We start from the raw sequence: 16,535 nt of genomic DNA on the forward strand, positions 1-16,535 counted from the left end.
AAAATCAAATGAAACAAAGCAAACCATTTCTAAATGTATCATTATTTATTCTGTCCACTTTCACTGGATATGAGCAATCGCGCACTCTGATTGGCTACTCTACTACTAGGATATCAGCTCATATACCGTGAGTAGAGAAAAACAAAATGGCAGAGTGCGTTGCTGAACCAACCGAGGATGAAATGAAAACTCTACTCAAAAACAAAATCCCCCAAAAATACAAAAAAAGTAACAAAATATGGAATAAAAAATATTTGATGGGAAGAACATATATATTTAAAATTTTTCAAGAATTATTATTATCACATTTTTCACAAATTGCTCCTGTCATTTCACCGGTTTGTTCACATTCTAAGCAGAAATGATTTTGTCAGATGTTTTGTATAAAGTTTTTATTTATCGAATTTGCAAAAAATAAAAATAAAAATGCTCTGTTTCTCAAAATGCAGTGAATGTGGATAGAATAAAACAGTTATTCCATTCAACTTTGTCGTACATGGATTATAGACAACTCGGTGCTACACGCCTCGCCAACTATCAGCTCATGTACGACTTGGTTTTGTGGAATAACTGTAAAATATATCTATTTAACTGTATAATATCCATGAATTTATTAATATAATGCATCACATTTATAATCAACCTGGCAACTTAATAATAAACAGTTTTCAACATAAAACAACTGGAAAAAAAAGTAATTTTCAACAATATGATTTTTAAGTCTAATAAAAAACAAGAAGAAATACTACTACTACTACTACTACTACTACTACTACTAATAATAATAATTCCCCAAATTTTTCCTTCACTTTTTCTTTGACCATTTTTCTTTTGGATTTTTTGAGGGATAAAATGGTCAAAATATTTCTGTGAAGAATTTTTCATTTACTTTCACAAAGCAGCAGAAAATGAAAATGAACTTTCAGGGTTTGTCTCAGATATTGATCGAGTTTCATTTTGTGTGTTTTATCGTTTCATCTTTTCTGTCAGTAAGAACACATAATTCTGGATGTAGTTTAGTCATTAAAAATAAAAGCGGAGGAGGTCTTTGGATGGCAGCTGCTGTGTCTTGGCTTCTTGGTCACATCATAAAATAAAAAAATAAAAGATCTAAAATAATACATTTTAAGGCTACACATTTCTCAGTGTTTAAAAAAAATAATTAATCAATCAGTCAATCTAGCAATCAATTAATCAATTAATTAATTTCTACCTACTATATGTACCCACTGAAAAGATTCCAGGATGCCCCAAAACTTCACATTTCAAAATAATGAATTAAATGAAAAATAATCCAGTGAAGTTCTGCACCTGTCATGGATACAGCTGAGGGCAAAAGTTTTTGATTGAAAATCGAAAGCATATCTCTCCTGTCTGTTTTTTTCCTCAGCAGAATAAATTGTGAATATATTCCTGAAACAAGTCCAAAATTTTGAAAGTAGAAACAATTCACATTAAAAAAAAAAAAAATCACATGATCTCACAGATACAAGTTCAAACATTTCACATTCAATATGAAAAGTTATAAAGGTTGGGGATGGGGTGGGGTTCAGGGCGGAGTTAGTGGGTAGGGTTTGGGGCAGAGTTAGTGGGTGGGGTTATGAACTCACATTAAATCCTGTCACACTACCTTTATTCATGTGCATTATTTAATTTACTAATGAGGTCTGGCTCCCTCTCTCTCTTTTTTACTTTGATGTGTAAAAATTGAGACTCAGTGTGTCCATTTGTAAAGCTGATTGTTTGTCAAAAAAAAAAAACAATAACTAAAAAATAAACCTCATAAAATATCTAATTAGTGCTCTGTGAGATTTGTAATAAGGTTCTGATTGTTGTACGTAAATGAAAACTTAAGGAGTAAAACTGGTCAGATCTTACTCCGGAGAAGTTCCAGATTGTGAAAAAAACAAAACAAACAAACAAAAAAAAACCGAGCTTTAACTGCTTCCTGAGTGTTTATGGAGTAATTTCACAGGAAAAAAAATCCAATTAACGGAAAATTAACTTTGAGCAAAAAGCCATGTTTTATTCCCCAGAATCAATTTGTTGGGTTGTTAAAGTCGCATCCCAACCACGACCCATGTATTAAACACACACTCCGCACAGGAATGAAGGGAGACATTTATTTCTCAAAGACAAAAACATGAAATTGATTTGACTGTAAAGAAGTTAATTAAAAAATCCAGCCGAGTGTATGGATTTTTCCTAACACCAGAAAACAAGAAGCGTTTATCTTACAGTACATCAAACTCTGGAAGCCCATATCACCTGGAAAAAAAGTTTTTCTGCATAAATATGACCTAAAACATCATCAGATTTTCACACAAGTCCTAAAAGTAGATAAAGAGAACCCAGTTAAACAAATGAGACAAAAATATTATACTTGGCCATTTATTTATTGAGGAAAATGATCCAATATTACATATCTGTGAGTGGCAAAAGAATGTGAACCTTTGCTTTCAGTATCTGGTGTGACCCCCTTGTGCAGCAATAACTGCAACTAAACGTTTGCGGTAACTGTTGATCAGTCCTGCACACCGGCTTGGAGGACTTTTAGCCCGTTCCTCCGTACAGAACAGCTTCAACTCTGGGATGTTGGTGGGTTTCCTCACATGAACTGCTCGCTTCAGGTCCTTCCACAACATTTCCATTGGATTAAGGTCAGGACTTTGACTTGGCCATTCCAAAACATTAACTTTATTCTTCTTTAACCATTCTTTGCTAAATGGCTTGTGTGCTTATAGGGTCATTGTCTTGCTGCATGACCCACCTTCTTTTGAGATTCAGTTCAGGTGTCCTGACATTCTCCTTTAGAATTCACTGGTATAATTCAGAATTCATTGTTCCATCAATGATGGCAAGCCGTCCTGGCCCAGATGCAGCAAAACAGGCCCAAACCATGATACTACCACCACCATGTTTCACAGATGGGATAAGGTTCTTATGCTGGAATGCAGTGTTTTCCTTTCTCCAAACATAACGCTTCTCATTTAAACCAAAAAGTTCTATTTTGGTCTCATCCATCCACAAAACATTTTTCCAATAGCCTTCTGGCTTGTCCACATGATCTTTAGCAAACTGCAGGCGAGCAGCAATGTTCTTTTTGGAGAGCAGTGGCTTTCTCCTTGCAACCCTGCCATGCACACCATTGTTGTTCAGTGTTCTCCTGATGGTGGACTCATGAACATTTAACATTAGCCAATGTGAGAGAGGCCTTCAGTTGCTTAGAAGTTACCCTGGGGTCTTTTGTGACCTCGCCAACTATTACACGCCTTGCTCTTGGAGTGATCTTTGTTGGTCGCCCACTCCTGGGGAGGGTAACAATGGTCTTGAATTTCCTCCATTTGTACACAATCTGTCTGACTGTGGATTGGTGGAGTCCAAACTCTTTAGAGATGGTTTTGTAACCTTTTCCAGCCTGATGAGCATCAACAACGCTTTTTCTGAGGTCCTCAGAAATCTCCTTTGTTCGTGCCATGATACACTTCCACAAACATGTGTTGTGAAGATCAGATTTTGATAGATCCCTGTTCTTTAAATAAAACAGGGTGCCCACTCACACCTGATTGTCATCCCATTGATTGAAAACACCTGACTCTAATTTCACCTTCGAATGAACTGCTAATCCTAGAGGTTCACATACTTTTGCCACTCACAGATATGTAATATTGGATCATTTTCCTCAATAAATAAGTGACCAAGTATAATATTTTTGTCTCATTTGTTTAACTGGGTTCTCTTTATCTACTTTTAGGACTTGTGTGAAAATCTGATGATGTTTTAGGTCATATTTATGCAGAAATATAGAATATTCTAAAGGGTTCACGAACCTTCAAGCACCACTGTATAAGATAGTAAGTCATAACTATGAGAAATGCGCTTGTATTTATGAGATAAATTTACAGGGCAGCCATAGCCTGAAGGTTAGAGAAGCAGCCTTTGGCCCAGAAGGTTGCCAGTTTGATTCCCAGGACCGGTAGGAAAACTGTGAGAGGAGTTGAGTGAATGAACAGCACTCACCCCTCCCTCTGTATCACAGCTGAAGTGCCCTTGAGCAAGGCACCGAACCCCCAACTGCTCCCCGGGTGCTGTAGCATAGCTGCCTACTGCTCTGTGTGTGTGTTCACTACTTCATATGGGTTAAATGCAGAGGAGGACTTTAACTGTGCTTGAGTGTACATGTGATAAATAAAGGCTTTTTCTCAGATAGTCAGTCATAATTGAGATTTCTCATCTCATTATCTCTAGACACTTTATCCTTCTACAGGGTCGCAGGCGAGCTGGATCCTATCCCAGCTGACTACGGGCGAAAGGCGGGGTTCACCCTGGACAAGTCGCCAGGTCATCACAGGGCTGACACATAGACACAGACAACCATTCACACTCACATTCACACCTACGCTCAATTTAGAGTCACCAGTTAACCTAACCTGCATGTCTTTGGACTGTGGGGGAAACCGGAGCACCCGGAGGAAACCCACGCGGACACGGGGAGAACATGCAAACTCCACACAGAAAGGCCTTCGCCGGCCACGGGGCTCGAACCCAGGACCTTCTTGCTGTGAGGCGACAACGCTAACCACTACACCACCGTGCCGCCCGAGATTTGTCATAATTATGATAAACTTATTTCATTATGATGGTGTTGAAAACGGGCTTCCATATTTAACACACAACACACAGCTCAGGAAAACACTCTGAGGAACCCAAAAGTCTGCGTGACACAGGTACATTAGGCTTAGCCGAATTTTCTATTTTCATTTCAGTGCTAATACTGAGAGATTTCAGAGTGACTAAATTCCACAAACTCAATAAAGCAAAGTTTACACACACTTCCCAGTACACAAATGCATGAACACGCAAAAATCCTCTCGCTCTAAATGTACGCACTTAAGGGAAATGTTTCCACTCTTTGTTTTTTTTTTTTGTTTTTTTTTTTGGCCTGTAAAATGTGTAAAAAGTGCATCGGCTGGCAGAAAAAAGCCTCATCGGTAATCTTTCATGTTACTGGAAATGAGGACACACACACACACACACACACACACACACACACACACACACACACACACACACACACAGGCTTGATTCCCATTTGATTTTCTCCCCTGAATATATTAAATTACTGAAAGAGAAAGCTTTATAACACTGCAAAAACACTTAGAATGTCTTTTATTGATGTTTTAATTCCAGACGTATTTCAGATAAACAGTAATCTGCCTTGGACCTTGACATCAAACTTACAAAAAACAGACAAACAAAAACAAACAAACAAACAAAAACAACCCTTACAACTTAAAAAACACACACACAATAAATGTGATTTAAAGGTGCTGACTGCAGAATCATCCAAAATTTTATCCTCTGTCCCGCAAGAACAGCATCATGTGGATGAAAGGGATGTGATCATTTTGATATCCTGATGGTTGCTTTCCTCCATTTTGGGACAGTTTTCCTCCTTCTTGAGGTAAACAGTACGGCCATACAGAAACGGGAACCAGTCGAACGTGAGGGAGGAGCTTTAACTAATTAGCATAACTATGGAACTGTCTGACACCAAGATGGCGACGCCACCAAGAAAACATCATAACTCTGCATCAACCTCGGAGAGTTTTGAGTTGCAGGGATGTGATTTCTGGATGATGTTCGCGAATAGATTCGTGAAACTGTTAGGACTGGGACTGTTTTGGCCTCTAGAGGCCGCTGTTATTTCCATCTTGTCATGTTTGTTTTGGCCTCTAGAGGCCGCCACTGTGTTTTTGTGTTTGTCTTCATTGCCTGTTTCCTGCCCCGCCCTGTTCCTTAATTAGTGTGTGTATAAATACCCCTCTTTTTGTTCCCTTGTCACGGAGTCTTTTTCCTATGTTATGCTGTTAGTGCTAGTTCCCTCTGGCCCATGTACCTTGCCTGTGTCTTTGTATTCTTGGTTTTTGCTTCTTTCTTTTGGACTTTGTGGATTTTGTTTTTGACCTTTTTGATCTTCTGAGCGTTTGAGTTTTTGCCTTTTTTCTTATTTGGATTTTGGACTTTAACCTTGGGATATTTTATTTTTGTTTATCTTCTGAGCTTTGGATTATTCTTTTTGTTTTTTCCCTTGGATTGTACATAGTGTAAATAAACTGTTTTTGATACTTTCTACTTCCGCCTCACGCCTCTGCACTTGAGTCTTCCCCCTGGTGGCCTAGTGGGGGTTTGCTGGATTATCACACCAGTGAACCAGGTTCGAATCCCAGCAAAAGATGAATATTTATATCTTTTCTCTGTTACTGCTTTTGTGTTCTTGTTCCTTTCTCTGTAAGATCAAAACATTCCATGTAGAACTCCATACTTGCTACCGTGGAGTCGAACCCATGGGTTCTAAGGCTAAGACAGCTAAGCGCTAGCTAGAATGATTTAGTTATCTGTCCAGAAAAATGACACGCCGTCTAACCTTGCTCTATCTAACAGTTGCGCTCACTAGACAGACTTTCCTTTTCTTTTTCGCTGGAGGGAGAGCCGAGTCCACCATGTTCGCCCACGCCAACTTGTTTTGGTTAAAAGTAGCTCAAACAGACACGCCCCACAGTGGTCACGTGATATTGTTGCTCACTGGCTTTGACAATCTCCGGAATTATAAAACGCAGGATGCTTTTTCACATGCAGATATACGGTGTGTGTGTGTGTTTGTGTGAAACATCTCGAAACTCCAACAGAAACAGAACACTTTTCCCCCCAGAATTTAACTTCGTAGTCAGAACCTTTAAATTAGAAGTATTTTAACATTTAAATGCATCTTTTTTTTCCACCAGAGTATTTTTTTTCACGTGTTCTAATGTTTATGAAGTGCTTATGGATGTGTTACGAAGGCCTAGCGTCGGTACCTTTTAAAATACATTCCTATTATTTGAAATAAAAAAAAGAACAGTCTGGAACAATTAATCTAAAAAGATAAATGAAGACTTTTTTTCTGTACGACATAAAACCTTTAAGTCACTTGACACAAGCCTTTGAAAAATGCGTATGAACGTGTTACAAAGGTAATCATAGCAGCAAGGTTGTCACTGTAGCTACGTACTCTACAAATTAAATACGACTCATTTTTGTCAAAACTGTCATGTACGACATCAAACCTCGACTATCCTGACTTGTCTAATGTTTATGCAGAGCTTATGAATGTGTTACGAAGGCTCAATGTCTTTTCTCTCATTCAGTGCAAAGATGAACATGAAGATGAAGTCATGTACGACATAAAGCCTTTAATCTCCCTGTACATGATATCGCCAGATAAAAATCCTGATTTAAAGATTTATTCAGTGTTTATGAATGTGTTATGAAGCCTCAGTGTCGCTATCATTCGAATAAATTTGCTCAAATGAACAAACGAGAGCGAGCCCAAGAGCGTTTCAGTTCACTCTCTGTAACGTAACAATGAAGCATACAGTGCGTCATGCTGTTTATAAAGCACCTATGAGATGTAAAGAGCATAAAGAACGTTTTTAATGAGCACACAGCCGTATTGTGTTGCTGTAAGCTTGCGGCCCATTCGAACGCTCCATGCTGCTGGCTCAGGAGTTTAAACAAAAGGAGGCGCGGGTCTTTTTGGCGAGGGTGAGGTATAAATGCGAGGGGGTTAAACGAGGCGGAACTGTGCGTCAGTCACCGGGAGGGTACGGATCTGACGAACGGAAAGAAGCCAGAATGAGCACGGGAAAGGTAAGAAGTGTGAACTTTGGTCGTGTTTGAAAATAAATGCCGTAATTTTGCTGTACTCCGTGTCCAGTGAACATCAGTCGAGAATTACAAACAACAAAAAACCCTTGATATATTGTTTACCCTGTGCAATAATTTACAATGTGAATAATTTCTCCTGAAACAGATCATCTTCTATGAGGACAGGAACTACTCGGGGCGTTCCTGGGAATGCAGCGGCGACTGCCCCAACATGGCCGCCTACCTGAACCGCTGTTACTCGTGCCGAGTCGACAGCGGCTGCTGGATGGTGTACGATCGCCCCAACTTCATGGGCAACCAGTATTTCCTCAGGAAGGGCGAGTACAATGACTACATCGGCACGTGGGGGATGAACGGCTGGATCCGCTCCTGCCGCTGGATCCCCATGGTATCATAACGTTCCTTATGATTGAAAAACCTCATAAATATCACCAACTTTATTCCTGTTACACCACAGAGATTTTTACTTCCTGTTCTCACTTATGTTATAGCAGCTATAAACAGACATTCCTTCACCAAGCAATCTCTCTCTCTCAACTGCAAAGCAAAAACTCACCTGTTCTGAAATGTTACAGCTTTACCACTGACACTGGAGACTCCTTCCAGAAATGTTGCAAAAAACATCTCTTTACAGAAAACTTAAAAAAAAAACCTTAAAAATGTTCTTTTTTTTTAAAATATGGAATATCCAACGCACAAAACTCTGAGGAGTTGTTACTATAGAAACAATAAATATACACACCTGGTATAAACCTGTCAGAGCTGCTGTTATAGAAAATTAATCAACACCTTCTGACCAATCAGAATCCAGAATTCAGCAGCGCTGTGGTATAAATGTAGATAATTATTCCTCAAATTCCCAAATTCAAAATTAAGAATTAATCTTTTATTTACGTAAATAGTTATTTAATTATTGAATATTTATCTAATTTAATGTATGTTTTAGCTTGTTTAAATTAAATTATTATTATACTATTATTTAAGTTAAACAAAAAGAAATGAAAGTAACAGAAATGACATTTGTCGATTTCTTAGAATTTCATTCACTTCAACTTAATGTTTTTTAAATTGTTCAATAATTTGAAATTATTTTTATTTTAAATTTTAATTCATATATAAACTAACAGAAAATAATTTCATAAATTCTTGTTTCCTAATAAACATCTTAATGCACTATATAATATTCACGACTCAAATTTTAAAATATTCAAAAGTATGTGAATGATCGGTTTGTTATCTTAAAGTTCTGAAATCGACTGCAAATATAGAATTATTCCGAAAAATTCACAATTATGGTCTTCAGAGTGCTAGTCGGTTGGCGTACAGCTAACGTGTGTGTGTGTGTGTGTGTGTGTGTGTGTATTCTTGCACTCGAACAGTACAGCGGTCCCTACAGAATGAGGCTCTACCCGAGGGAGAACTTCATGGGCCAGATGATGGAGATGTCTGATGACTGCGACTCCTTCATGGATCGTTATAACTGGTCTCACGGCTGCATGTCGTGCCACGTGATGGACGGCCACTGGCTCATGTACGAGTTTCCTCACTACAAAGGCAGGATGTGGTACTTCGGTCCTGGACAGTACCGGCACTACAGGCACATGATGGGACTGAGCGGCATGAGGTGCATGAGCATGAGACGCATCATGGATTCCTGGTACCACTAAAAGGACTGAATGTTACATCTCGTCAGTGCTAAATAAAGCAAATAGAACCCAAATTCGACAGATTTCTGTCTTCCTTATCACTGATGGATTCAGGGCTGCAATATAATTTGCAATTATAGAAACTGTACATCATTTATAGACAAAGTCCTTCATTCAGCATCTTCATTTAGTAAACATGGGCTTGAAACATTTTAAACATATGTTAAAACATATTTACAACATTATAGTTTAACTTAAATTATTATAAGAAGAATAAAACACTTTGGGATGTGATATTATTGGAAAATAATCAACTTTAAGGTGATGGGTGACTGTGTAAGCCTGAAAATGAAAGGGGTAAAAAATCAAATCAAATCAAAAAATGCTCAAAAATAAAAAAGAAACATCATGTTAACTTTAATCAAATGCCAACTTTAATTAATGCCAATTTAAATTTAAAAAACAAAACAAAACAGGAAATTCTCACTTGATGGAAAGTTCAAACAAACAAAACCCCTAATGGCTAAATAAATTAATAAAATCCTAATAATTTATATTGCACATAACATAATTAAATAATTTATAGTCTTTGTTCTTTAAATTAAAGGATCATAAGTAGGTTGATATTTTTCAGCCTTTTTGTTTTTGGTGTTTTTTTCTGCAATGAATCTCTTTTTCATTGTGGACTTATAAAGGGCAGAGAACCAAATAAAATATAAACCTTATAAAACAAATAAAAGAAAAAAAAATCTGGAAAATGAAAAAGGCAATATTTTTCCAGCCTCCACAGGCTTTTCATTTTCCACGTGAGATGAATGCTAATTCAAAGCAGATGTGTTCTACACTTTTCAATTATTTTATATTATTCCTTGAGATGCTTTCGGGAAGTTTGTGAGGGTTTATTTATTGAAGGAAAAAAAAACTACAAAACTCCTGAGTTCTTTTATTCTCGTGCCATTTTAACACGGGATGAAAACCCTCAAGGATAAAACAGGCTGATTTTGCAGCTGTGCCTTTAAACATCCATCCATCCATTGTCTGTATCTGCTCTGCTTTATCCTGTTCTACAGGGTCGCAGGCGAGCTGGAGCCTATCCCAGCTGACTACGGGTGAAAGTCGGGGTTCACCCTGGACAAGTCGCCAGGTCATCACAGGGCTGACACATAGACACAGACAACCATTCACACTCACATTCACACCTACGCTCAATTTAGAGTCACCAGTTAACCTAACCTGCATGTCTTTGGACTGTGGGGGAAACCGGAGCACCCGGAGGAAACCCACGCGGACACGGGGAGAACATGCAAACTCCACACAGAAAGGCCCTCGCCGGCCCTGGGGCTCGAACCCGGACCTTCTTGCTGTGAGGTGACAACGCTAACCACTACACCACCGTGCCACCGCCTTTAAACATTTAATATGTAAATAGCTTTGCTCTGATTGGATAACATCTTCAAACAAGTACTCTTACATCCACACTCATGGAATTGTTTTGCTGCAGTTTCTCTTTGTCGTTTTTAATGTTGACACCCGTGTGTGTGTGTGTGTGTGTATATGAAACTAATATTCATGTAACTTTAACAGTTATTTGCTGAAGGTGAAGTGAACATCAGTGAATAATAAGTGAGATGAAGTCAAGGTTGAGGTTATTCATCGATATTCACTGAGCCTGAGGTGGATAATAGTTTTTGTATAAATACACAGGTGATTTATTTTTTAAAAAATTATATTAAAAACTAATTTATTTCAATTTTCAAAAAGCAGTATGTAAATGTAATAACTTTGTGGTGCAGATTTGTGTCACTTATCTACACCGGGTCACATAAAATCCTTTGTTTTGAAATTGATAAAATAAATCCCAATCCCACTTTCCCTTTGAATAGTTTTAGACCAAACTTCAGAGCATCTTTAGTGCTTTTAGGAGCAGTACCTTCTTTCATCATTTGTAATTCTTCCTCACTTACAGTGACGACGCGATCAGCCGCCATTTTGCCGAGTCGCTCGAGGTGATTATCGGGAAACAGTCCGACTCTCTCGACCAACCAGCACGCATGATTTTCTATAATCACCTCCGTATTTAACCAAAATACATAAAATATTTCAATATCTTGTTTGCTTGATCACATCCCTAATGTCAGGGAAGCTACCATGCCAAACAAACCAGAACAAGCACCAGCTAACTTCCTGAAGTAGTGCAAATGAATCCCGGGTAACGTCCCTCAGTGTGTGAAGATGAACAGATTGATCAAAAATCACACAACAGGAAGTTGTTTATTTCTCCAACACTGTGGTCAATTTAGATAATGTACCCAAGCAAACTATGTACATGTTTTATTTTTGTAAATTTAGCATTATGAAATGAATGCTAACGTTCACTGACTGGCTAATGTTACCTGAGGGCTTTGAAAGGTCATGCAAATGAAGAAAAGTTCAGTAAAATGTAGAAATCTATTACAATATCCAATACAGCATTTAACATTTGTTTTATTTTATTTTATTTTATTTTTTTAATTGTGAACGTTTTACTTCCAGTTTCCGGACTCATGGTTGATTCCAACACTCAGCACGGCTCCATCTTCTTGATCTGGATCGCTATGAGCAGTGATATGTTAATGAGGGGGTGGTACCATAAACAACATGCAAGAAGTACACATTTTTGTAACTGGCCTGTTGTCTCTACCTATTTTCTTTCTAAGAGTCCACTTTGAAACACTCACTCCATCCCCAAGTCACATCGACATATCATATCTTATTTCAAAAACAACAACAAAAACAATTTCCCACAGTACATCCCCTTTAAAGGAGAACTGAAGTCATTTTTAAACTTGCTTTATTTCTTAATTAACATGTTATTCAATTACGTTTTCGGTTTTAGTAACCTTATATCGTGACTCATATTGGCAACTAATTGCAATTAAATATTATACTTATCGGCCTATTCGGTTTTTAGCCGTGTTGAATTTAGTTCGTTTGGTCCACGGCAGGCGTCGCTTATCGGCGCGATCTTCACGAGACTTGTGCGAGACTTCGAAACGTGAAGTGTCAGCCAGGTGTCAATGCCACCATTTTGAAAACTGTTTTCCAAACGAAATATTGCACAAAAACGAGTTTAAATGACGATTACTGCCTACTTTTTTCAAACTTTCCTGATTGCTATCAAAACAAACAAAACTTCCGGCTCGATTACGTCAGCATTCGAAAGAGGGCGCACGCGTCTTTTGACATCCCCTGTGTCCGAAATCGCTCCCTACTCACTATATAGGGCACTATATAGTGAGGATGCCATTTTGTAGTGCTACACCTATTGAGGTTTTTCACCTGACATCACAGGGTCACGTGACGCCCCGGTGTCCGCCATTTTGAAGGTCAAGCTAGCTAATGTCAACAACATCATAGCTAGTATGTTACTGTAGCAATGTTTATGTTCAGTCATTTGGATGACTGTTAAAACCTTTCAGTCTCAAGTTTTTCCTTTACTGTATTTACTAGTTTACTGTAATTATGATCCGGCAGCTATTTACACCGGATCCAGTGTAAATAGCTGCCGGAGCGCGCTCCGGCTTGCTCCCCCTCAAATTAAGCAGCGCGCTCCGGCTTGCTCCCGGAGTGCTCTGGCCGAGGTTCCGGAGCGCGCTCCGGCAGCTATTTACACTGGATCCGGTGTAAATAGCTGCCGGATCATAATTACAGTAAACTAGTAAATACAGTAAAGGAAAAACTTGAGACTGAAAGGTTTTAACAGTCATCCAAATGACTGAACGTAAACATTGCTACAGTAACATACCAGCTATGATGTTGTTGACATTAGCTAGTGCTAACAGCTAGCTGCTAGTACACTGCTACAACACAGACACCGACCCTAATAATACAGTTCTTGGTCATTGCCTGGTAACAGCAAATTTATAACGGGCCATGTCTCAACAGACTAAGAAGTTATTTCAATGACATTTAATAACATTTTGTTTATCCTGAGGACCGAAAGTAAATGAAAATGTGAACAAACCTTAGCTGTAATAAGATGGCGACCACCGGCTCCAGGGACGACCCGCTGATGTAGGCATGTTACCCAGCCTGACACAAAATATTTGTAGGCATCCAAACTCTTATACGCTTTCAGATCAATACCTGTGTATGGCGATGGGTTTTTAACGACATAGGTATACAGATCATGTGGGCCGAAGTCAGGTAAAGACGAGGGCTTCGTGTACTTCCGTACGTCAGTGAACAATCCTGGTGGAAGCAGGTAAACGTCGTTCTCTAAGCCTGCTAACCTCAATTTTTGCAAATACCTCTCCCTCTGCTCGCCCTGTAAATGCCCTACGTCGCTGGATAGTGAAGGTGTTTTCTGCATCTCGCTCCTTTTTCTTTTATGTTTTTCATTTGTCGCCTTCCTCGCATTCAAACTGATTAGAGCCGTGACGTCCAAAATGGCAGCCTCACATGACTTGGTCACGTGGGTGAAAAACCTCAATAGGGCATATAGTGTATAGTGCACTCAAAGTATCCCACAATGCATCATGAAAAGTAGTGTACAATAATGGTCACTAACCAAAGCAATATATTCCATCATGCATTGCGGTCACGCTGAAAGAAATCAAATTAAAAGTCTCTTATTTGATTTAATAAAAGGCAGCGGCAAAGAAGAAAGGATTCAGCCTTGATTTAAAAGAACTGAAAGCTGCAGGTACCGTATTTTTTGGACTATAAGTCGCACTTTTTTTCATGGTTCGGCTGGCCATGCGACTTATACTCCGGTGCGACGTATGTATGTTTTTTTTTCACTGCGGAATAACTGGCGCTGATGCTGAGTCTGACGACAGCCACGCAGAAGAAGAGGAAACGGCGCTTCGTCTGCCGCTGGAGTTGGCAGAGTTGTTCAGAAGCGACACCGAGGATGAGGAATTCAATGGATTTGCTGATTTGGAGTGAAATCGTCAGCTTGATAAACTTGATTGACCTGTGTTTTATTATTAATGATAGGCCTATAGTTATTTAAATAAGTTATGTAATGATTTTAGCCAGTGCTTAATTTGTGAAGTGGGAGGTCCCGGAACGCAGGAGGTGGGTGGGTCTGGCGACTCAAAAAAAAAAAAGCGGGGGTGGTTTACTATAACTTTACGCACACGTGCTTATTGTGTGTGTAAAAAAAATAATAATATCAGACATTATGATCTTAGAAAATGCTTTAGTGATGAACAGTTACAGACAGTAATATGTCGTGATATTATGTTATAAAATATAATTTTTTATTAGGCTATATATTAAATTATATATTAAATTTATCTTCTAAAATAACAGACTGTACTCATATCACAACCGGTTTATTTCACCATTGGAGATCAGATCACACAAGACATGAGTTAAATGACTCATTTTAAGGATTTAAGTAGGGTAAGGTGGGTAAGGCGCCATACCATAAATCCGGGGACCCGGGTTCGATTCCAACCTGCGGTCATTTTCCAAGCCCTCCCTGTTTTTCTCCTGCTCATTAAAAGCAGTGCCAGCAAACATAAGTGTAATCAATTCAAGTAATAGTTAAGAAATAAAGGGTTTACAAAACAAGTTGGAGAATTCATTTTAAAAATTTTAGTAAGCTTTCTTGTTTTTTTGCCATTTTTTCCACAGCGCAAGCTAACGGCTACAAAAAACCCGGTGTTCTATTGAGCGGAAGTATACACCCCATGTCCCCCCCCTTCCCCTTTCGCATAGATTTTGTGGATGTCATAGGAGAGAAATCAACAACAGATATCAAAATCAAAACCGAACACTAAACACATTTTTATTTACTTATTTAATTTATTTGATTTTTTTCCCTTTGTGATGGTCACGGAGGTGATCTGATCCATTTAAATAGTTGCCGGAACACCGAATGAAATGAAAATAGCTGCCGGATCCGACAACGGAGGTTACAGATCTTGTTCCGTCATGTTCCGGCTCAAATTAAGCCCTGATTTTCGGCCTATAGGCTGTTGAATAACTTGATGTTACGGTACATATTCAGCCAGTTTTTCTCTGGGCTATTATAAATGATTTTGTTTTGCATTTTTAAAAATAACTCTCCTTCCAAGATGAACTTTATTCTTCATCTCTGATTTATGGTGTTAATGGTCTGAATAACGTTTAATGTTTTTATCTGATATGACGTTAACTGGCAGGCGCACTTTCTGCCTGTTTTTTTCTCTGAGCGGTTGTTGTTGTTGTTGTTTTTCACTAGATGGTTGTTTTTACTACCGTACCTGTCTTTGGAGATGATATACCTATAGCCTACTTGGCCTCTGATTTGATTAAATAAAATTGGACAAAAATGAAGAATGACACTCCTCGATGATGACTACAGCTTTAATAACACAGATGAAAGAGCCATGGGGCGATAATAAGCCCTACCGGTAAAAATATTCTAAAAGCAAACTGATTAATGCATCAGTAATAGGCTACTAATATTAGTTATAATAATAATATAGACTATTAGTAATAACGATAGTGATAGTATTAAAGACAGTAGTAGATATTTAAAATAATCAGACTAGGCTACTTACAGGGCAAAGGGCGCGTTATCACTGCTCAGCTGTTCGTTTATTAAATAAACAATGCAGTCGCGCAGTAACCACGCGCCGCTTATCAGATAGAATCACAGATTCTATGGATAGAATAACCCTTCAAAAATGTGCGACTTGTAGTCCGGTGCGACGTATATACAGTGGTGCTTGAAAGTTTGTGAACCCTTTAGAATTTTCTATATTTCTGCAAAAATATGAGCTAAAACATCATCAGATTTTCACACAAGTCTTAAAAGTAGAAAAAGAGAACCCAGTTAAACAAATGAGACAAAAATATTATACTTGGTCATTTATTTATTGAGGAAAATGATCCAATATTACATATCTGTGAGTGGCAAAAGTATGTGAACCTCTAGGATTAGCAGTTAATTTGAAGGTGAAATTAGAGTCAGGTGTTTTCAATCAATGGGATGACAATCAGGTGTGAATGGGCACCCTGTTTTATTTAAAGAACAGGGATCTATCAAAGTCTGATCTTCACAACACATGTTTGTGGAAGTGTATCATGGCACGAACAAAGGAGATTTCTGAGGACCTCAGAAAAAGCGTTGTTGATGCTCATCAGGCTGGAAAAGGTTACAAAACCATCTCTAAAGAGTTTGGACTCCACCAATCCACAGTCAGA

The 16,535-nt window shown here is 38.4% G+C and overlaps 1 pseudogene; it reads left to right on the forward strand.

Annotated features, from left to right (window-relative positions):
* Positions 1-7,530: 7,530 nt before the first annotated feature.
* LOC132875913 (gamma-crystallin M2-like) lies at positions 7,531-9,374 on the forward strand (annotated as a pseudogene).
* Positions 9,375-16,535: the final 7,161 nt, after the last annotated feature.

Source organism: Neoarius graeffei, chromosome 28, assembly GCF_027579695.1.
Source record: "Neoarius graeffei isolate fNeoGra1 chromosome 28, fNeoGra1.pri, whole genome shotgun sequence".
Classification (NCBI taxonomy): Eukaryota; Metazoa; Chordata; class Actinopteri; order Siluriformes; family Ariidae; genus Neoarius; species Neoarius graeffei.